Raw genomic sequence first — 23,307 nt, 5'->3', positions numbered from 1 at the left:
ATCCCCATTTGTGTCTCCTCCTTTTCCCAAGTCTGGAATTGTCTATGATCAATGTCCACCACTCTCCAGAGCCAGCAGGTTGAGGGGGGTATGGGTGCCATTCTTTCAGGAGCCAGAGATGAGGGAGACAAAGCCTAAGATCACTTCCACTCAAAAAAAAATTTAATTTAAAGCCTTATTTCTGCAGCCAGGTAAATTAGAATTTTTTTTAGAGACCAGGAGAGGGCATCACTCTGGTCCTTTTTGGAAGCCAGAGACACTATGGCTGTCTGTTGAGGCACAGCCTCTCCCCATCCTCTGCACTTTCCCTAAAATAACTCCTACCAAGCAGTAATTCCTAGTTCCTGACTAAGCTATAGAAAAATCTCCTGGGAATCTAGGAGATAAATGGCCTTTGGTTTTCCATAAATAGAAGAGATGGAAACAGAGCATTTATGTTGCCTTAGATGCTGCCAGAAGGTTTTGCAGCTTCTCTGCAAATCTGTAGGATTTACATTGCTCCCTGCCTAAAAACATATTTACCCTGGGAACAACAGTCTGTGTGGAAATGGTGTCCCTTTTTTTATACTGAGAAACCACTGGAAAATTAAGTCTTTGATAGATTTGGGGGCCACACTGAAAAATAGAATTTAGGAAAAGATGATGAAACTTGAATTGGCATCAATAACCAAGGGAAAATCTCTGGCTTTGGTAGCAAGTGTCTTTCAGAAGCAGCTCCCAAAATGGTGTCCACTCTCCTGCAGCCCAGGGCTTTGATCTCCTCTCTTTGCCCCACTGGAAATATGGCAAACCTAACCCAATTCTTGTCATTTTTCTTTTTCTGGGTAATTTGGAGATTCTTCCAGCTAGGTAGGCCATGAAAGCAAGGTTAGGTCTAAGAAACACAACTGTCCCTGTAATCACTGACAAAATGGGATTGTTATTGTGTGAACAACACTTTGTCCTCTTTGCTAAAGCCTGGCACTTCCTTTTGATTCCACTGCTTGGATCCCAGACATGAGAGGTGATTTCCTGGAATTGCAGCATCCTTTCTGCAGGCAGAGGAAATGTTGGGGTGTGATGCTATGGGGTCTTGCAAACCATCTGGAGGTCAGTGCATGGAAAGCAGAAGAGTAGCAACACTCACCCCTGATTTAGGGTCACAGAACAACCACAGCAGATGAGCAGAGGCTGCATCAGACTGAAAAGTGACTTCAGGTGACACTTGCCATGGCTTCAGGTGAAGGAGAACCCTGTGCAGCTCAGCAAATAACCTTGGGTTTCGTCTCCCTCGATCCTTTCCCAGCAGCTCCAGTTGTGCAAAGGATCCCAGAGGGAACAAATCAGGTCCTTCCAGTCCAGAAGCTCAACTGGAGAGGATTAGGAGTAAAAAAATAAGTAGCTGGGGTTTGGTGATTCTCAGTACTGATTCATGCATCCAGCCTGGATGAACACCAAACCCTTGACTGAAAAAGCTGGATTAGTCATTGTTTCCAGAGAAATGGATCTTGCAGCAGACACCACAAGGTATCTCCTCCTGCCCTTACTCACACAATCACTGCTTACAGTCTCCATTGGCTTTTTGAGAAACACAAACATGAGATTAATTACTCATTAATGACTCTGATCTTAGACAAAACTCCCTGATACCAAACTAAGGCTACAGAATCTCATCTGACATGACTCAGGGGTCCAGTGCTTCCTTTTGGGGCTGCACAGCCCTCCCCAAAGAAAGGGGTAAATCTTCCCCCATGAAAAAAAATTTAAAAAAAACCCCAAAACTTGGCACGAGGGCAGGAAACACTGTGGGATTTCTTTTTATGTCACATCCCTCTCTCTGAGAACATTTCCCCTCTTCCAAGGGCAGGGCTGAGATTATGTAGCTTCCAGGTTTCAGCTGTAATCCCTCTTTGAAGAAGCTGCCATTGCCCTTCCCCAGGATTATTCTTCCTCAGCCTGGTAACATTTATTTGTCGTGGTTGAAGAAAAGAAGTGACCTGAATCACACATACATCCACTTCTAAGAAAGGCTTTGAAATGTCTCCCACATGTTTTCCTCCAAGGGTTCCTGTGCATCATCTGAGCAGCTGCCAGACCACCAGCCAGGAGGCACTATCAAGTGTAACAATTCTTGGTTATTTTATATATTCCTGCAGTTGGAAATCATCAAATATTGCTAGGGATTGCTGTGGGAAAGCAGTCTTCAAACAGCAGTGACGTTGCAAGAAAGAAATGGGGCTTTCAGCACATAATAATAGGCAAGATCATCTTCACTTCTGTCATTTCTGCCACTTTTCCAGGAACACTGCTGCAAGAAATAAATTCACATTTATCTTAGCTGGACTAGAAATCACCACCTCCTTTACTTCCATTACTTGAATAACAGTTTCACCATAACCATAACTAACAGCAAAGATGAAAGATGCCAAGGTTTTTCACAAATTATAAATGTTCTGGAGCATTGAAAAACATCCCCAGAGTTATTCTCACCATAACAAAACCCCTATCTCTGCAGGGACACTGACACTGCAAGGACCTTTATTCCACAAGTACCTGCCTATTGCCCTAATTCTTCATTTTCTTCCACTTACATATGTTTTGCATGTGTATTTTACCACTTCCTCTGCACACTTCAGATGATGCCATCATAACAACTCTTCTAAAGCCTCTGGCAGGAAAGTTGTGACGGATTCAATGAAATCAGTAAGAAAAGAAGTAGGTTATGAATCTCATCCTTGTTCAGTGCAGGACACTGTCAATTCAACACTGGATTTGCAGTGTTCTGGAGACACTTCTTGGCTGAGGGACAAAGCACAAGGGTCTCAATATTTAGTTATTTCTAGTTGGTTGGGGAATAACACCAAGAAAACATCTGATGGGGATGGGCTGCTGCAGAGCAGAGGGCTGAGGGCACACCAGATTTTTCTAAAACCATTCCCTCCTTTAAAATCAAACGATTAAAAGCCACAGTTCTTTCTAAGTGGGATCTTGCACTGAGCAGAAACCATCACTGCTTTTGCTCGTGGTGATCTAACCCTGATTAAATCCATGATATCAGAGAGGCTGCCAAAATGTAGCCCTCTTCTAAACCCTGAAGGGTTAACAGCTTAAAGCTGGGTTGGGGGGAAAAATAAATCAAAACACAAGAAATTGAACAAGACAGATAAGATCCACACATGAGATAAGAGCTGATCCATAAGAGTTGGGGGGAACCTGACTTCTTGAGAGATGGTTTGAAGGAAAGGAGAGGATAGAAGGAGTTACAGCTGTTAGGGTAATGAACTGAAAACATCTCCTCCTGCTGTGGAAGAGGCTGGAGCTTTGTTGAAAAGCAAAGATGAACACAAAGAACCTTTTGTTTTCAAGTTGTGTCAAAAGCACTTTCACTGCATTTGACACCCTTTGGAGGGAAAGCTTTTGACAAATCCCATGCTCATTCTAATGAAGAGGAATGAGGGAGCAAAGGAGAGGGGGGGGAACCAGCAAGGACTTGCAGAGAGACAACACCAGGAGTTAGCAATCAGGTCAGTAATATGTGACCCACAGCCTGGTTTTCCCAAAGATATTCCCAAAGCTTGAAAATCATCTCATTTGGGGGTTTTTTGTTCTTTTTTCTCTCTTTTTTTTTCTTTTCTTTTTTTCCATGTTAATAGGTGAGTGGCAGAAGGTCCTCACAGCCTCTCTTCAGCCACTCCAGCAGCCAACACAGCAAATAAACCCTGAGGACAACAACCCAAACTCTCACACATAAATACAACAGGAGATCACAGGAGACAACACTTGGCCCTAATTTCAGTCTCCTGGGTCTGGTGCAAGGTAGGGAGAGGATGGACAGCAGCATTTTGGCTGCTATAAAGAGCATTTCAGGAAGGCCAAGTTTGGAGAAATAAGAAACAGAAGATACAGGCTGTTTCTGGCAGTGAACATTGGGTGTGAGATAAATCAGTGGTGCCTAAAGAAAAGCCTCACACTGCTCCATGTGCTGCTTTTTCAGGTCATGGAAAGAAATCTGCTGCACAGGAGGAATTTCTGCTTAGTTCTGCCTCATGAATGGGCAGGCAACAGCCTTACAGAAGTCACTGTCAGTTTAACAGAAAGGCAACGTTCTAACAAGATGTTCTGTCCTTCAGCAGGGATTATTCCTTGAGTTCCTGGGTGCTTGATCCCCAGACACAACCCAAACCATGGAAAACCAGGAGCTGAATGGCCAGCACCTCCCTGCTGCCAACTGTAGCTGCTGACATGGATTTTCCTCTTGTCAAACACAGCATAAATCTCTGCTCCTGAAACAGCTCCCTGAAAACTGGGAATCCCTGAAAACACCAGGTCTGCAGCAAGGCAGGATGGTGAGGGACTCCATGGGCATCATGGACCAGAGCTACTGGCTTCAGATGTGTTGGGTATCTGAGGCACCTACCAACCCATTTACAACATCCCTCCACTGCTCCTACCTCCCAAGCACACACCTGCCTTGGAATCTAAAAGCATCCCCCAGGATAAACCTGGTGTTTTTCCATTCCAGGACCATATTCTGCCTCACTGACCACATCAGGTAAAGTCTTGCTGGACTCAAGGCAGTCTCCTTCCAGCCATCTTCTGGAGGGCTGATGGAGCCCATCAGGGGATTAATTATCCCAGCAGGTCTCAGCAATATGCCTGTCTCTCCCCTTGGGTGAGAAGTGGATTATTCTGCTCCCAGGCAGGAACACATCCCTGCTGGGTGTCTTGCCCAGATGATGAAGGCATCATCATCCCTTCCTCCTCCTGCTCCAGCTACTCATTTCCTTCTGCTGTGGGTACAGCCACCATCCTTGCAACACCCCTCAGAGATGCTTATTCCCCTGGAGGGATAAATAGCCTAAATTTCCACATCCATGGGCAAGCTGGCAAAAAAAAAAAAAAAAAAAAAAAAAAAAAAGAAGAAAAAAACACCAAAACCACATCCTGTGTGAGTCAGGTGCAAGAGTGTGTGTAAAATGTACAGTGACCTTGTGGTTACACCAAGCTGTGATGTGATATCCTGGGCAAGTTCCTTCTGTTTCTCCATGCCCCGTCCTTATAGATATGCCAAAGGGTAACCCTGTCCTAAAAGCCTTAGTCAGGCTTTGTAACTTCTTGAGAGTTTTGAAAATGCCCCTAAATACACTTGTGTTTATTCAGAAATAAATCTGAGTGAATGTGGTGTTTTCCTCACTGCTCCTGGGTTTGCCATGTGGAAGACTTCTGGGTGGCAAGGATGGGACCATCCTACAGGAAAAGCATCAGCCAGAATATTTGGGCAAAATCTACCCTTGTCTCCAAGCCATGGCATTTTTTCAAAGCCTAGGGTAAAGGTATTTTTCTTTCCAACAGCTCATGATCTGTGCTAGGTTATTGTTGGCTACTCTGCATTTGTAGATATTTTCCCATCTGTTAGCCTGTAAAAAGTCACATTGTTCTCTCCTCTGTTTCTGTAGGTGAGATGGTTTTGGAAAGGCCACCTTCTAGGTGAGATAGGTTTCACCTTGACCTTTAACCATACCAAAACTCAGGCAGTCAACACAAAACATTCATATAAAAGAAAACCTCAGGTCCCATGTTGGAATTTTTAGGGATACCACCTCTTGCTTACTGAGGTGCCCCTATAGAATCAAAACCCTCTTGGCCATTTTCACCATATTTTCTGGGATGGGCAAGGGAAGTTTAAAAGTTACAAGAGCAAATGCACTTTAACTGCAATAGGACTTAATTTTAACCAGCAGGAGTTTCAGGAAAAAAAAGAAAGAAAAAGGACTTGTTGACATGAAGCATGTGGAGTCACTCATCTGGCATTGTGTAAGGGTTATAAATCTGCCTGGAAATGAGGCACAAAATGCATCATAAGAAAGTATATAATCAACAAGATCAGCTTAAAATTAATGGTAGGTAACTTCTGGAGAGCATTACATGTCTGAACTTAAATCAACTGCTCTTCAGCTGCATATTTCTCTAACCTTTTGTATAAAAATCTTTCCTTTTGTTTCTCTTTACTTGAGACAAGTCCAAGCACTAAAAAGCCCATAGGACTATCTATAAATTCATTGTTGACAACTACATAATCTGAAAAAACATAAAAACCTCTGACAGAAAGTGAGTTACAGGAGAAAGCATCACAAGTTTAAACTTTGGGGGAAAATTTTGTTCCATAACATGAAAGAAAATTCATCCTCTCCCACCAAGATCTCTTTGACTCAACCAATGCATCTCTGCGTTTTACTTACTACTTTAAGACATTTTTCTGACCTCTAGACAGTAATTATCTTCTTGCTCTGAGTTTCTCTCTCTTCCTCTCCCAAAAGGCTATTGTTGTCTTTCTGTGAAAAGATGAAAAGCAGATGGGGAGATACCAAAAAAAAAAAAAAAAAAAAAAAAAGGGGGGGGGGGAGATACCAAAATTTGGGCTCTCTACCTCAGTTTTGCTGTGCTTAGTGAATACTGGTAAACATCATCAAAATTAAGTCATTCATTTACTCTCTAAAACTTATGGAAATATTCCTTTTGGTTGTAATATTGTGCCAAGGAGCTGGGAGTTGTGATCCTTCCAAATCTCACGAGGCCAGAGCTTTATCTCAGCTCAGTTTCTCTGCACCACAAAGCAGCTAAAACCAGGGCCAGCAGAGAGGAGCTCAAGAACTCATCAAGAAAAAGTAGTGCAGGAAGGATTCACCTATCCATAGAAGAAAAAAAAAAATAGAAGAGCAATTTCTAAAATAGCAATTTATATTTTCTGGTAATTCTGGAGAGAATAAGTAGCTACCCACAGACCTTGCACCAGTTACATGGAGAAGCTCATGGCAAGGTTCTATACACTTAAATTGTTTCATCTAAATGCTGGTTGTAATCTCTCTGAGATGCTCTTTGCCTTTTCCTTGGCTCACTGAGAGACAGAGTTGTGCAATCTTTCATGAGCAGTCCCATCCCTGCCAGTTATAGTGGAAAAGTTTTAGCAAGGCAAAGTTCCTTGGCTAGACACCAATCACACTCTGAAAAATTAATTTTAGGGTTTTGCTAAGGCTCAGCATTCACTGCTGGAAAGAGCTGATGTGCCCATAGTTTTCTGACCCTTTCCTCCATCCATCCTTCCTGGGATTGTCTCATCCTGTGCATCTTTTTGGGGTTACCCTCTGTTTGCCCCTGTTGCCCAAAAGACTATGAATGAAATCTGGTTTTGGTTGAGTGTGCTTCCTGACACTGATTTGTAGCTCCCAGCCTGATGTTTTCCCAGCAATTTTCCCCTTAGCATTGTAAGGTAGCATCTTCTGAGCAAACAGAAGATTTTCCCTTTCTGTCAGCCAATCTTCACATCAAAATCAGGTTAATAAGCCAAGGAGCCATACAGAAGCCTCCACCAGCATAAAAACATTGTGACTGAGTTCATTCTCTGGCTGAAAAAAAAATGACCCACGTTTGAGTTAGACAACCCCAAAGCTCTTAAAGCAGCTGTTATGAACATGTGATTTATGAAATTAAATTCTGCTGCATAGCTCCAGGATAAACCAGACCCTGCTGCCACGGGGCAGTCCAGGTGGCTGTTAGGATTAATGAATGGTCCAATAAGTAGAGAAAAAAATTGGAATTTATAGATGAATAGTAAATTCTTTGCACCTACCCCCACCCTGAGGAAGCTCATAGAGTGTAGTTTTGGTGGCTCAGGAGCTGTGTGACCCCAAGACCCAAAATCTGATCCCAAAGGTCTCCCCTGAAACAGAACCAGATGCTACCTCTCAGCTGCAGTGATGTCTTCTCAGGCTGGATACACAGGCAAAGGCTTCCCAGTCTTCATCAATCCATCCTGCTGCATGTAGGAAACACCAAAGCAGTTTTTTAGTGACCCTTCTTCCCCTGGCAGTGGAAAAACCTGGGTAGAGGAGAGACAAACATCTCCATGATCCCTTGCTGGGTACAAAAGGTTACCCTCTGCCAGGTCCTAGGAAGAAGCTGGCATCACCAGCCAGGGAGATAGCAAGTTTTGTTTTGCCCTAGGAAATAAAGGGGGAAAAATGAGGGTGAAACACAGAAGAAAAGTTCAGGTGCACAAACAGCAGACTCACTCAGAAAGGAAAAAAACTCTCAAGTACCAAGCAGCCAAGTGTAAGGTCTGTGTATCTTCTTTTACAGACATTATTACATTATACCTTGCTAGCTGCACGTCACAGCCCATCACTGCCTCTCCAGAGGGACATGAGGGATTTTCTCCCCCTTGGTGACACAAATGCTCTGGCATTTGAACCAGCAGGGCAGCAAATCTTGACCTCTCTGGAGCCACTCCTGATTCCAGCACACAATGTCCCCTGCTGCAGTCCAAGGCTCCAGCTGACTTTCTGCTCCACTTTATCACTGATGTCTTGGCTGCAGTTTCTTTTCCTTTTGTGTACTTTTGCCTTTTTTTTTTTTTTTTTTAATGGCTTTTTTTCACCCAGCCTCCCTCCAGAAATCTGTTCAAATGAATAACTGAACCTCCTCTGCTGAAGAGAGTGTTGAACGTGGAGCTGAGATTTCTAGGAGCTGAGCTCTCAGACTCACTCAGGATGGAAATTATGAACCTCCACTGCCTGACAGCTGATTTTAAGCAAACCTCCCTATCTAATCTGTGTACAGGAACCTCCTCACTGCAGTCCCTTCTCCTGTAAATCTCATTCCTGCATCCCCCAGCTGATGCAGCACTAAGAGCTGCAGACCCGCAGCTAGAATAGGGGGTTGAGCTTGGCTTTTTCTCTGCTAGCATCACTGTCCATACCCTCCCAGTGCCTCAGTTTCCCTCCAAGATCCCTGGATTTGCTCGAGGCTGGATTTCACAGGGTTTGGGACTGTTCTTCACTTCTACAAGCACTTAATCTGCTCCAGAGGAAACCCAAGTAGAAGGTGTGAGGTAGATCAGCACTTTGTATCCCGATTTTCAAATGACTCAAGGTCCAAAATATCCTTCAGGTATCTCAGTCAGAGCAAGGTCTTTTCAGTCCAGCCCATCCTCAGTCTTTGCAGTCATATAACCCAAAATGTGGTGGCAAACAGATAAGGGAACAAGCCTGCTGGAGAAAAAAGGATCCAAAAGAATCCCACTGGCATCACTTCTCGTGACCTTCCCAGGTAGTTCTGTGTAGCGGGAGGAGCCTTTCTTGCTCCTGAGGCTCGACAAGCTGCTGGCCTCTCCATTGCCTCACACCAGAGTGAGCCTCTCTCTGTGGGTGTGTGTCCCACCTTTATTGGCCCCCTGGTAATAGGGGTCCTGCCCTAACCAGGCACAGGTGGACTCACACCCACTCTTTGGCAACTTGAGGCACCTGGTTTATCTTGTTTCTCTACAGTTCTGGATCTCTGGCATATTCCCAGGTTCTGGGAATAATTTAGCTGGCATCTGCTGTTCTGATTCTTTCCTTTTCTTTGCTTTCAAATGCAAGCTTGAAAGAAGTGAAGCTAGTAATTCTGTAAGGAGAAGACACTGTCTAGTAAGACCACTAAATTTATTAGTTTTAAAAACACAGTACTTTTAAACCATTCATTTTGGGGTTGGTGCTGCTTTTGTCACCCTTAAAGGTGAAAACAGGAGGCTCAGAAAATCCAAAGTAGAGGAAGGAGAAATAATAACTTCAGCTTTCATCTCCCAAAACAGTTTCTCAACCTTCTCAACCCAAAGCACCTGAAATCACTTCAGCAAACCTGAGCTGGATCATCCAGGAGGAAGTTTGCAGGGGAAGAGCCCCACACCAGTGACAGGGGAGAAAAGTTTAAATAAACACAAGTTATTGCTTCCCTTGGGCAGGGAATGAACCAGGCCCCAGGTGTGTGTCTCAAGGACCAAGGTGCAGGTACTGCTCTTGCCTGGAGCAGGAGTCAGCCCAATTTTGGGGGATGGATGCCTTGGGGAAGCTCCTTTCAGGGCTGTGATTTCCCTTTTGCCTGAAATAAAAGGCAGCAAGACTGACTCTGGCCCGAGCCTGGCTCTTTGCCTGTGGAAAACAAGAGTATGTAATGTTCCTCATGGCACTGGATAGCCCAATAACTATTTTAATTACTGTTTATGGTAACTGAAGAGCAGTTGAGAATTCAATAGCACATTTTTAGGTTCTTAACTCATGGTCAATACAGTTCTCCTCCATACCCTGGGTAGGATGCTGCATTCGGGAATATGTAGTGGCTCAAAAGCACTTAAAAAAAAAGAAATTCTATCATGTGCTTGTGGCACACTTGCCAAATCCCAAGCAAATCCTACCCAAGATTCTCCCATACTATTTTGGTCAGTTTAAGGAGGTGATAGGACAAGCAGCACCTTCCAACTCAGCTTTTCCAACAAGTCCACAAAAAAGCAAACCACAACCTTGTAACAACCAGCTGAAAAAAAAAATATGTTTGAAGGCTCATGGGAAGCATGCTGGCTTTACAAAGCTAAGACAATTTTATGAAGCTGGAGTTGGGCTGATAAGGAGGAACCAGAAGCACCATCTTACTGCAATAAACTGCTCAAACCTACACAGAAATAGCCATGGGGGACAGGTTGGTGACAGACCTGCAGCAGAGGGCTTGGCATTGACTTCTCTTCTCCTACCACCCATCCTTCTACATGGACTATTTGACCTTTGGACTTGATGATCTCAGAGGTCTTTTCCAACTTTAATGATTCTATGGCTCACCCTTTAGGATTTTTACCCCTCATTTTAATTAGCAAGAGCTAATTACAGTGCAAACTGGCCACATCTTCCCCTCAAACTGGGAGCCTGTTAATAACCCCAGTACAGGACACATGTAAGCTTTCCAGCAACAAAATAAAAGCCTGGGAAATACCTTGACACTCTTGTCCTGGGGAATCCTGGCCTGTATCAGAAACAGCGTCACCAGCAGGTCCAGGGAGGTGATTCTTCCTCTGTACTCAGCACTGGTGAGGCCACACCTCGAGTACTGTGTCCAGTTCTGGGCCCCTCAGTTTAAGAAGGATGTAGAGGTCCTGGAACAGGTCCAAAGGAGGGCAACCAGGCTGGTGAAGGGACTCGAGCACAGGCCCTATGAGGAGAGGCTGAGAGAGCTGGGGCTGTTCAGCCTGAAGAAGAGGAGGTTCAGGGGAGACCTCATTGCTCTCTACAACTCCCTGAAAGGAGGCTGTAGCGAGGTGGGAACTGGACTCTTTTCACAGACGACCTTCAACAAGACAAGAGGACACAGTCTTAAGTTGTGCCAGGGGAGGTTTAGGTTAGATATTAGAAAGAATTTCTTCACGGAGAGGGTGATTAGGCTATGGAATGGACTGCCCGGTGAGGTGGTAGATTCTCCATCCCTGGAGACATTTAAAAAAAGACTGGATGTGGCACTCAGTGCCATGGTCTAGCAACTGCTCCAGTGGGTCAAGGGTTGGACTAGATGATCTCTGAGGTCCCTTCCAACCCAGCCCATTCTATGATTCTATGATTCTATGATTCATTTCTCTGACATCTGCCAAGTCTTGCTGGGGAATGATGCTCCTTGGACTCCTTCCACCCTGCAGATTCAGTAACAGAGTTGAAGCACCTGTACCCAAGAGCAAAACCATCCAAGAGTGATGGGACACACTGCCTGAGAGAGGTTTTCTTTTCAGATGAGAGGTAATGATTAGGCCCTTGGCTTTATTGGAAATACAACTCGGTATTTCTTGCATGGAGTGGGATATTAATTTCTGGCCAAATTCAGAATTTTTGTCCTCCTAAAATTCCCCCAGCCTGAGGTTACAGTTGGTGGTATTCACCTTTATTCCCCCACCAAAAAACACAAACTCCACTTCTGTTACCTTGCCAGCACCATCTGGCTGTAGAGCCCCAACCCAGAGCTCCAATGCTGGAGGAATGTGCTGCAACACCATCTCTTGCCAAGCCCAAGCTAGGATTTTTTTGGCCTCTCCAGACCTTTAATAAAGCCCATGCTTTGCTCCCTAACCCCTCTTTCCTGATGAAGGCAGCTTCACAGCAAGCAGGAGGCCAAAATCCCCCTCAGCTGTGTTGCTAAGAAGGGGGATACATCCTTCACCTCTGCAATGGGGTGATCACAATGATGCCTGGAGGATGGCACTGCTGGCTCATGGGTTGGCACAGCTATAACCATCTGTATTTTTTTGCTGGGAGTCAGCCTGGGCTGTCAGCTCACCACAGCCCCAACAGTGGCTGTTGTTGGGATGTAAAGACTAAAAAAGAGACCCAGCAGTGAGAGGTGAGGTGGTGGAGGATCTCTGGTGGAGGAGCTTTGGTCGCAGCCCTACCCAGCTGGGCTCCTGAGCTGGTACTGCCAAAGGAGTGGATTTTACTGATGCAATATTATCATGGCAGAATTACCAGTGCATTTGTAACACTCTCAATCTTCATCTGTCTCCAAAGAAAACCTCTCAAAGCCATCACTAAGATGTGCACTCTCCAGCTCAGCTTTTATCTAATGAACAAAATAAAGGCTCAAACAAATACCTCCTATGCCAAGCTCACAAATAATGTATTTTCCAGCCCAGGGTTTGGACCACCCAGGCTAAAAAAAAAATCATCTCAGGTAGACCTGAACACCTACAGGGCTTGAGCAAACAGCTTTGCAAGAGCTGAGCAGAGCAGACAGAGTTATTCATCATTGGTGTGAGCCAGAAACAAATGAAATGACCTGAAAAACCAAACACTTCTGTGGCTCTGATTGAAAACGGGGAGGATATTCCTGTTCCAGGCCCCAACACAATGGCTGTGTCTAGCCAGAGATGCCTTCAAAGTGATTGAACTCAAACTCTGTCTGGGCAAGGCCTCAAACTCCACAAATCTCTCTCCAAGCCTCACACCTGATGGCACTTTGAGTCAATCCAGACAATAAGTTGGGAGTTTGCATCCCACTTCTTCCACCCCTCCCAGCCCTGCCAGCCAGGCTGCCTTCCTCCAGAGAGAGCAGGGCAGGTCAAATGCAAGCTGAGCATTTCCAAAAAAGCAAAGAAACCCTCTGAAAACCCAGACTTCTGGCATCAGTGCAGATCTTGGACTCAGGAGGTGTGGAACCACAGAGCCAGCAAGCACCTCCAGGCACCTGCTGCAACATAAGGAGCAAAGTGGGTCCAAAGGAGGACCAAGCCCCTGCTGAAAACAGATCTAAATTCCAAGTTATAGCAGGTTGCTCGTGGTCTTGTCCAGTCAAAATTTGAATATCTCCAAAAATTGGGATTTTAAAGCCAATCTCAGACTTTGTTCCAGCTCAGAGAGCAAAGTTATGAGTGGCCATCTCTTTGTCTGGGCTCCTCAGTTCCTGCTGATTCTTAAGCCCACAGAACATTTCATCACATCAGCATCAGCACTGGGCTCTACCCCTAGGGGACCAAATGAAACTCAAATTTGAAGTGAGGTCTTTGATGGACACAAATTATCCAGAAGTCAAGAATATGCTGCTCTTGCCATGGTGGCTCTTTTGACTGTTCTTTCTCCAACATTACCCAAGTGTCAGGTTTGCTGTCACCTTGGCAGCAATGCATCAAGTCTGCCAACCAGCTGAGCTCTCACTGCCTTTGGCACAGACACAGGACTGCAAGATGAAAGGAGGAAAACACAGTTTTTTCCTTGTTGTCCCACCCACCTCAGAGGAAAAGCTGAAGTTCCAATTCAGGGGAAAAAAAAAATACAATATTCCTGAACAATCTGCTCTTGCTTTGAGCAGAGATCCCCTCCAACCTCGAATATCCTGTGATATTTTTTTTCCATTTCATATAACTCTGAGCCTGCTATGGAAATGAATTTTGTTGCTTTAGCATTTTTTCTGCATGAGCTCCTCAGTCCCCACATTTAGTATGGATTTTGCAGGAGCAATGATGATTCACACTCTCTAAGGTGTTGAGTCCCCCTTGGTCTGCTCTGCTTGTGCTGTCTCCCCCATCAAAGCCTCACACCTTCTTTATTTAATTTATTGAACTGATGCTGAAACTGTGCAACTCCTCTGGATTCTAAAGCTTTCAGATAGGTAACTTTCAGCAAGAAAAAACAAAAACAAAGCAAAAAAAAAGCCTAAGAAAGGGAAAAACACCCTTTTCACAGAAGAAGAATGTTATATACAAGTTTCAATTTTTTGGCTATGGTTCACCCCCAGTTTTCATCTATTATGCATCATGTTGATAGCACTTAGAGTCTGAGTGAGCTATCCTGGGTCTCCTGCCACGATGAGGAAAACATTGCCTGTTGTAGGTCTGCCAAAAGGAAGCCCTTAAAATGTGTAAAATGTCAAGTCTGGGTGTTAAGCACTGAGAAGAGATGGGGGCTGGGGGAAGTGTAAGATGAACATGGGGATGGGGCAGAAAAAAGAAAGAGGAGAAGAGGGGGTTGGGGCACAGGCACCAGGGAACATCATCTGCTCCATCTTCAGCCCCAAATTTAAGAAAACTGGAGACAGAAAATGCAAATTTTTCCAGCACAGAAATCCTCAGCTCATGCTAGAGAAAGATTTGGCTGGAGAAGGTGCAGGAAGGAGATGTGGAACCTGAAGACCTTCTTGGTCTCCTGCAAACCTTTTGAAGGACCACAAGGCCTGAAGATAATCAAGTCCTATAACTCTGACAAAAGACTGGGAATAACACTGGCAGCAGAACAGAGACAAGAGCCAGAGCATGCTGATTTATGGCAAGAGAAGGGAAATGGGTTCGTTTTGTTTTGTTTGGTTTTTCAAGCAAGACAATCTGATTCACTGTAGAGGCAAGAACTTCAAAAGAAAGACCAGATCCCATGCCCTTCCTCAGCTTAACTGCAGCCACTTCAACAGGATTTTGTTTGAATAAAGATGCCTGATGTTATTTCTACACTGGAAAGAAAAAAAAGCAACCTTTTTATTTCAGTTTGGTCAACCCCAATGGGCTAACCCAGGTTAAAATAGAGGTTAAAAGACTACAAGAACATAAGAACTTATGGACTGGGTCAGATCAAAAGTCTTTATATGCTCAGGGAGGAACCTATGAGCACGGGAGACAGTGACTAATTCCCATATTATTTTCAGCCCTTAGAAACCCACAAGTTTTAGGAATCTTTGAAGTCAGAGGTCCCACCTGATGGGCATGTTTAGGAACCTCTCATGGGCTCATGCTCCATGCAACAGCTCAGCCTTCCCAATACCCCACAGAAAGAGGTTCCTCAGTTGGGGACTGGATGCTGGGACAAACCACTGCTTCCCAGTCACTTGAAACCTGCTACATGGGCATCCCAGCTTTTTGAGTTATGAGTAACAACCAAGAGGTCATTTGGGGTTGGGGTTGAATGGAACTGAGTGAGAACCTGCTCTATTTTTCCTCCTTTTTTTTTGTTCTTTTTTTTCTTCTTTTGGTTCTTCATGCTTTTATTAGCATTTATTAGTTTCTTTACTGGAATTAAAACCATATTTTTCTGCTTGTGTATGTATATAAACATAGCTTTAGTTAAAACAGAATGAGGATGTAGTTATGAACTAAGGATCCAAGCACACTCTAGGCTAGATTAAAGCCCGTGCTCCACTCTCCAGTTTGTCCTTGAAATCAAGAAAATACCCCGGAAATATCTGAGATTGGTGGGAACAGTTTATAAATCTACAGTACCTTAGTCTACCTATTTTTTTTATTTTAGTTGACTCTACTTGATGTCAACGAGGATGAATGAAGGATATTTTTTTTTTCTGAAGTTCCAACCCAGGTAAAATCATTTTATATATGTATTTTTGGCAAGTAATTTCCTTCCCTGGCTTCTTGCACCATGTTTTGTATCTGAAGTCTAAGAACATCCCTGGCTGCACAAAGGGGTCACCATCTAGGTTACAGATTAGGAAATAGTACAGTTTGTCAACATTTGGCCCTCACAAACTTTTAAAATATAAATACAGATGGTTTTATTTAAAAGAGAAAAAGTCCAAATTCTGCTAAAGATTGGAACTTGTTTTCTTTCCATTCTCATTTATTCTCTGTATGTTTGGTACACTGTGTTCCCTTGTTATCAAGTTTGATGGCATTTATATAATAAAATGGAATTAGAAAAAGGGGAATAGACATTGAGAGTCTTTTGGTTGTGTGGTTTATTCAAGAAACTCCTGGCCTAAAGAGAGCAGAATTCAGATATGCCATGTGCTTCTGGGAATAGAGTCCCATGTTAGGAGGGCATGGAATAGAGGGAATTAGGGAAGCAGAATAGAGGGTAACTCATCTGTGGACCAGGCTCTTCATTCCCTTCATCCAGAGTCCTGAATGATGTGGCTGAACCACTATATTTATATTTATATTTATATTTATATTTATATTTATATTTATACTTAAATAATATATATATATATTTATACTTATATATGAAGCACTCTGTATATTTTACTCAAACCTTGTTCACATTTTAGTATGTTCCTGCTCAGGAAAAGAGATTTCCAACCCAGGAAATACAAACTGAAGCCTTTACAGCCCAGCTTTGCAATATGTCTCTCTGCATCAAAATTCACAGACTGGCAGCAGGGTCCTGAGTAACCAAAGAAAACTGCCCATTAAATTTTGCACAAGAAGACAAAGAAACATCTCCACCAAATGCTTGTAATAGAAGGCACCATAATTCATGGCTTTCAATAAATCTTGTGGTCCAGTGCCTGAACTTCAAGAAGTCAGCCTGACACTTCCATTGACCTTTGGATGCTCCAGCTTTAAAAGTATCATCTCATGCACACTTCATGCCCCAGGGGTAATAATCCAATAAACCCACAGCTTGTCATTGCTTCCTGTTTTGCTGAAGGTTTTCATCTCTCCCCTAACAAAAGCAAAGGGGTTCAACTGAGATGTGAAGCATGGAGTCAATAACAGCCTTGCCTTGACTAAAGGGGAAGGAGTGCTGGAAAAAGGGACACACTGAGAAATGCAGAATACACACCATGAAGAAAAGGTCTGTGTTAAGGCCACTGTTTTTATCAAAGGAGATGAAGAACTTTGACATTCCTTAGCAAAGAGTCAGATCATTTTCATAGCAGAACACCAGTGAGTGTGGGGCAGAAACAGAGTTTTGGAGATTTATTTCCTTGGGAATCTTACTGCAACTCGACATAACATTTGGACATGCTGATGTAGGTAAATATGGTGGAGACAAAGCCCCTAAATGGATGTGAAACTAATTAAAACATCCTCTTCAATTTTATGAATTCAGAGGCAGGTCCTTTGGGTAGAGCCATGAAGATGTTCTTGGTAGCATTCGTGCTTAACACTTGGGTGAAGAAACAAAGAGCAAACTTGTGAAGGTTGAGACTGTGCTTTGCAAGAGCTTTCCCAGCCAAGATGAAATCCCAAATGTTCTTGGAATAACTGGCCCAATGGACTGAAACAAAAATCCTCAAATTGCACAAAGAAAAGAGGATTGTACTTAAAAAGGAGAAAATGAGTGTGCTCAGGGAGCTGGTGGCAGGGGCTGTATTCAGGTGGGAAGAACCCAGGAGGAAGGTGGATCTGCAGTCTGAACAAGTCAGTGGGACTCAAATTGCTTGAGATAAACCCAACCTCATGCAGGGATGCAGTAAAGAGAGTGCTTCCCAGTTACTCCATCCTACACAACTCTTGTCTTCAGGCAGGGATGGGAAAGGTGAGGAGAATAAACTCCAAAGAAGACAGAAGAAAACAGCTGGAGATTAAAAAAAAAAAAAAGACTTAAGAAAACACAGTGTATGAACAGGAATTTAATTTGTCTAAACAAAGGAAAGCAGCAACAGGAGATGGGAAATGTGTGTTCACAGCTGAGCACATAAAGATCATTATCAAGAAAATAGCAACCAGCAGCTCTCCAAGAGGACTGTGAAGAAATTCTCGTGAAGAAATTGGCTTTATTTCCAACAAATATCCTGAACATTTCTTGGAGCTTAAACCCTGTATGAAATTGTTACTTTGTTAGGGGTTTTTTTTAACCCCCTTTATATCAAACATCATAAAGGCAACAGCAAATATATAATAACAAGATGCCAGCTTCTCATCCAACCCACAGAAAGACTTCTGTTTGGCACAGATGCAAAGATGCTCCGACCACAAGAAGAAGATGGTCCAGTTTGCAGAGGACACTGATTTCAATGCAACTTTTGTGCTGAGCCCCAAATAATTACAAATATCTGTTCCTTGGGACTGTAGTTACTGACCTGAATGAGCAATGAGTTATACCTTGAGTTTTTGGTCATCAACACCCAGTTCTGGATCCTGCTGTGCAGAACACGTTGTCCGAACGCATCGAGCACGAGCAAAACTTCATGGTCAGATTCTGATTTAAATGGGGCTTTTATTCTTCTTTAAGATAACTCATCTTTAAGATAATTGGTGGATCAGAAGGGGGAGGAGACAGCCCTGACAGAGCTGAAATGTCAAGAGCAAAAACCTGAATTTGTGTTTCCTGTTAATGCATGCAGGAAGCCCAAGGTTTGTGACTCAGCTGTGATTGCACGACCCAGTCTGGCAAGTTGTTTATTTTTTATGAAATATACAAAACTAGAAGCCACATGTGCTGCAGCACATCCTGCCAACACTCTTCAGGAGCACAGTGACCTTAGAGTGCTATTTGCACCCTTCCTGACTGAATGAAGATAAAATATATCACCAAGGCACAAGCTGAAACTCCCCTGAAGCACCACTGGTGACCTCAACAGCCTCCAAAGCTTCCTTTGCACGAGCTGCAGATCTCACCCAAAAACTGCTAATTATTTTTGGGGTTTTTTGTCCCCTGCTGTGTTTTTGCTTTGCAGAAGCAAAATTCTTCCCAGTGTAGGAAATGCTCCTTTTTTTCCCCAAATAGGATGCAAATAATCAAGGTTTGACTACATGATGTATGATGGCTTTGGGCAATGTTTCCTCAGGCAATCCCTGCCCCCTCATCCAGGGGCTGCAAAAGGTGAGGGGGGGGGGGAAGCAGCTTTCAAACTATCCTGGAGATTTAGGAGATTGGAGAAAATATCCTTGGAGCTTTCAACTCCAAGTGCAGCTGCAGCACGGAAGGCAAACAGGATGCACTGATGGTGGAATGTAATATCATGGAAAAGTGGTTATTATTGTATGAGGAAATTATAAGATCTTGTGCAGAGGATGGTTGGGTCAAGAAATAATAAGGGAAAGAAATCAGATCAGTTCTCCAGGCTTAAAACAGGAGAAATCTTCAGAACAATGGGCTTAGTCTTGTTCCTATCAGTCCCTGGTAGGAGGACCAGGTACAAAGAGCTCAAGAGAGCAAAGCTTTGGGTCTGTTTGCTTTTCCCCTCAAAAAGGGGAATTAAAAGAAAGAATCTTCCCCTTAGCATAACGTGACTCTCAGGGTCACCTCTGGTTTTCATTTCCAGATGTCATGTGAGGGACTGTACTCCCAAGATCTCTGACACATCAAACCCTTCCTTGCCTGTTTGGCCTTACCCTGAGCTACATTACACACTCTGCCACGTGTCATCCAACTATTTTGCAAGCATCACACCAATGAAAGAGAGGGGAAGAACAAAACAAAACTGCTATCCAATCAAGGCAATGACAGAAGGGTGATTAATGACAGATATAACTACTACACTCTGAGGTCGAGCCCAGAATGGATTTGCTGCTATACAAAAATACAGGTAGAAGCAAGAACAGATGTACTCACACTCAGGAAGATGTTTTCTTGGACAGATTTTATCTTTGCTGGCTCAGCTGCACACGATTTGTCAATCACAGCTCTGCAAAAGGTTCATAAAACCTTATTTTATGGTTTTATAACCATCCTTAAATCCATACATCTCCGATGGAGATGCTGTTGGATTTGGCTGTTGAGGGAGAGCAGCAAGAATGACACCTGGAGACACCAAATCCCACTTTTCAGATGGGATGACAGCACCAGGAGGGGCTTGTGGGTTCCCTTCAAACCCTCTGCCTCCCTTGATGCTTCTTGCACAGCCAGCTCCAGTAACACTGCCTTAAACACCAGTTTAAACTGGTTTAGCTTCCTTGTTCCTCCCATAGCATGGGCTTTCCTTACCTCAGTCAGGAGCTGACCTCTTCAGGATTGGTCTTCAGGTGGCTTCTGAAACATGAGATCCCATCTTGGGTAATGAGGAAATAAAATGGAAAAAAGAAAAAGAAAAAGAAAAAGAAAAAGAAAAGAAAAAGAAAAAGAAAAAGAAAAAGAAAAGAAAAAGAAAAAGAAAAAGAAAAGAAAAAGAAAAAGAAAAAGAAAAAGAAAAAGAAAAAGAAAAAGAAAAAGAAAAAGAAAAGAAAAGAAAAAGAAAAAGAAAAAGAAAGGAAAGGAAAGGAAAGGAAAGGAAAGGAAAGGAAAGGAAAGGAAAGGAAAGGAAAGGAAAGGAAAGGAAAGGAAAGGAAAGGAAAGGAAAGGAAAGGAAAGGAAAGGAAAGGAAAGGAAAGGAAAGGAAAAGGAAAGGAAAAAGGAAAGGAAAAAGGAAAGGAAAAAGGAAAGGAAAAAGGAAAGGAAAAAGGAAAGGAAAAAGGAAAGGAAAAAGGAAAGGAAAAAGGAAAGGAAAAAGGAAAGGAAAAAGGAAAGGAAAAAGGAAAGGAAAAGGAAAGGAAAAGGAAAGGAAAAAGGAAAGGAAAAAGGAAAGGAAAAAGGAAAGGGGAAAGGAAAAAGGAAAGGGGAAAGGAAAAGGAAAGGAAAGGGGAGAGGAAAGGGGAAAGGGGAAAGGGGAAAGAGGAAAGAGGAAAGAGGAGAAAGGAAAAAAAAGGAAAAAGGAAAAAAAAGGAAAAAGGAAAAAGGAAAAGAAAGAATTTAAGAAAAAATAAAAAAAAATAATAAAAAAAGAAAACAAAAGGAAACCCAAAACCAACCCCCAGAGGTATATTTAGAGATATTTTAGAGACACAGGATTCCCTCAAAGCTTCAGGATTTTGGGGGTTTTTTTGGTCTTACTTTTACTTTGAGTTTCACACATCAGCTCTGGCTCTTCTGGAATATATCGTGGTTGGTTTCCACCTTTTCACAGCAGAAGAGTTTACACCAATAGCTTTTAATTTCCAGGATCTTCAAGAAAAGAATGAAGAGAAAGCTATCTGGTTGGGATTTTTTTTAAAGCATCCCATGTGCTCTAGGTTTGCAGAAGACCAGGCCAGATTTCTGCCAGAGAAAAATTATAGCAAATGGGAGGGATTTGAAGGAAACTTGAAAGTGGTAGAAAAGAGAAGGAAAATAAATTAAGGAGATTTATTCTAGTCTACTTTTTCATCTCTTAAGTCTGATAATTGAACATTATCTGACTATAGACACAGATCATTTTTGCTGAAGTATTTAGCTGTTTATTTTTTCTGCTCTGTACGTCATGATATTTCTGGCAGAAAAAGGCTAAATATCAAATTTATACCTTTCTACTAATTTCTTAAGAAAGATCAGCCAATTGCATCATCTCCTCTCCCTGCCAAATGGAGGCTGTCGTTTTATTTGGCCTCCTGCAACCTGTTTTCTGGAGAAGTCATGATATTTCTGGATGCTTCTTTCTCATTTGAGAAAATAAACTTTGCTAAATGGCATAACTCTTCCACAAACATAAGGTGATTTCGACCTGGAAAATGGTGTTTTCACCATTTTTCTGTAGTTTTCAGACTACAACATTTCTACTGAGGCCAGTGGAATTATTTCTCAGTGTTTGCCAGTGGTACATTAAAAAAAAACAACCAAAACCAACAAACCATGAACTAAAATTCCATCTAAATCATCTCGACACTGATTTAAAAAAAAAAACAACACAAAACAACAAACTATGAGTTAAAATTCAGTCTAAATCACCTGGACTTGTATTACACTGGGCTTCAATGTAATGTTTCAATCTTTTAAAGAAGAAATAGAGTAAAGCAAATGGAAAATTTGCTGACTCAACAGATGGTATCATGATGCAGCCTCCCCAAATGAACTGGTAGAATCACAACCATACTTGAGAACTGAACATCCAAACCTGGGTAAATGGCTTCTCAGGGTATGCTATTCACTTCCTCCCCCCAAAAAGCACATTAAATATTTGGTGTTGTCACTCTTAGTGTCACTACATGTCATCAACACTTCAGCAGTAGGATTCATGCCTACAAATCCAGCTCCCAGAAGAGGCTTCCTCCTGGAGAGGGATAAGAAGAAAGAATAGCATCAACTTGGTACTTCCAGTGATGCTCTGAGTATACATTTTGGGGATAAAACCTTTCTTTTTCTAACTCAGACACTGAGGGGTTGACAACGAGCTGCTGCTGGGAGTTCAGCCTGGTTTTCAAAGGGAAAAAAAAATATTAGATATTGGAAAGGCAGAGAAGGTTGGCTCTGGGGTCATGTGGGATTTTGGCTGCTTCTCTTTCCCCCCCTCCTTCCTCCACCTCTCTCCAGCCCCAGTTTCAGCAAACTCCAACAATACAGCCCAGGCTATCTACCCTGCTTGTTCTTCCAAATTTCTATCTGCTTGTAGATATCCTTATATTGAACTCTTATTGACTGGTAGGGTCCAAAATATTATCCAGAGTTGGAGGAGAAAACCATCCCTGCAGCTCAGCATGGTCACTTCACCTCCATGGACACCTCCAGCCAGTGGAAAGGTCCCAGCACCAGCCCTCACCTTCCAACCTCTTTGTGCTGGATGAGGATTTGGCCTCAGCCAAGTTGAAAACTAAGCAAAAATCTCTCCAGAAAGGCTAAAATCAGGAAAAGCACCAATCATTTGAATTGGCCTAATGCAATGCTGGCCATGCTGTTGAACTGCACCTTTTCACACCAGTTTCCAATTAGAAAAAGCAACCATGCTCATTTTATTGCTGAGCTCAGGTTCTCCCCAGCCATCTTTCCCACTCCCTAATCAAATCATTACTCTTAACACCACCAGTTCCTCTCAGCCTCTTTTGCCGTAAAGTGCTTTAACCTTAGAACCTGAAATCCTAACGACCTTAAATACTTGACTGAAGGCTTTATTCAGACTCATTCCATAAACTGGTTTGTGTAATCAGCCAGCAACCCAAAATCAGCAGCAAGTCCTGGGGCCAGAAGTCCCAAGTCCTGCCAAGCTCAGCCACCCTCAAGGCGACCTTAAACTGGGTTGAAATAACACTCTGGGAGTGTAGAACAGTACAGAGGAACACAGCACATTTAGAGGAAACCATCCCAGCTACAGTAAGACCAAAAAGGCCTTTCATGAGAATGAAAACCTAACCTGGAATAAATTGGGCCACCTCAACTTGGGACCTAATTTTTCAATTTCTCTCTTGATGAAGTCAAGAATTCCACCTTTGTGCTCAGGAAAAGGGACAAAGTATCAAGCATGGACTCAAATTCTCCCAGGAAAAGGGCATGAGCTGCTAAATAAGAGATTTTGAGGATCATTTCATGCTGTTGGAAGTAAAATGCCATGGTCTGGTCAGTTGTTTCTGAGAAATGACCATCAGAAGACTGTCTTAGGGTA

This window comes from Calypte anna, chromosome 11 (assembly GCF_003957555.1).
Source record: "Calypte anna isolate BGI_N300 chromosome 11, bCalAnn1_v1.p, whole genome shotgun sequence".
NCBI classification, from domain to species: Eukaryota; Metazoa; Chordata; class Aves; order Apodiformes; family Trochilidae; genus Calypte; species Calypte anna.
This window is presented reverse-complemented; position numbering follows the sequence as displayed.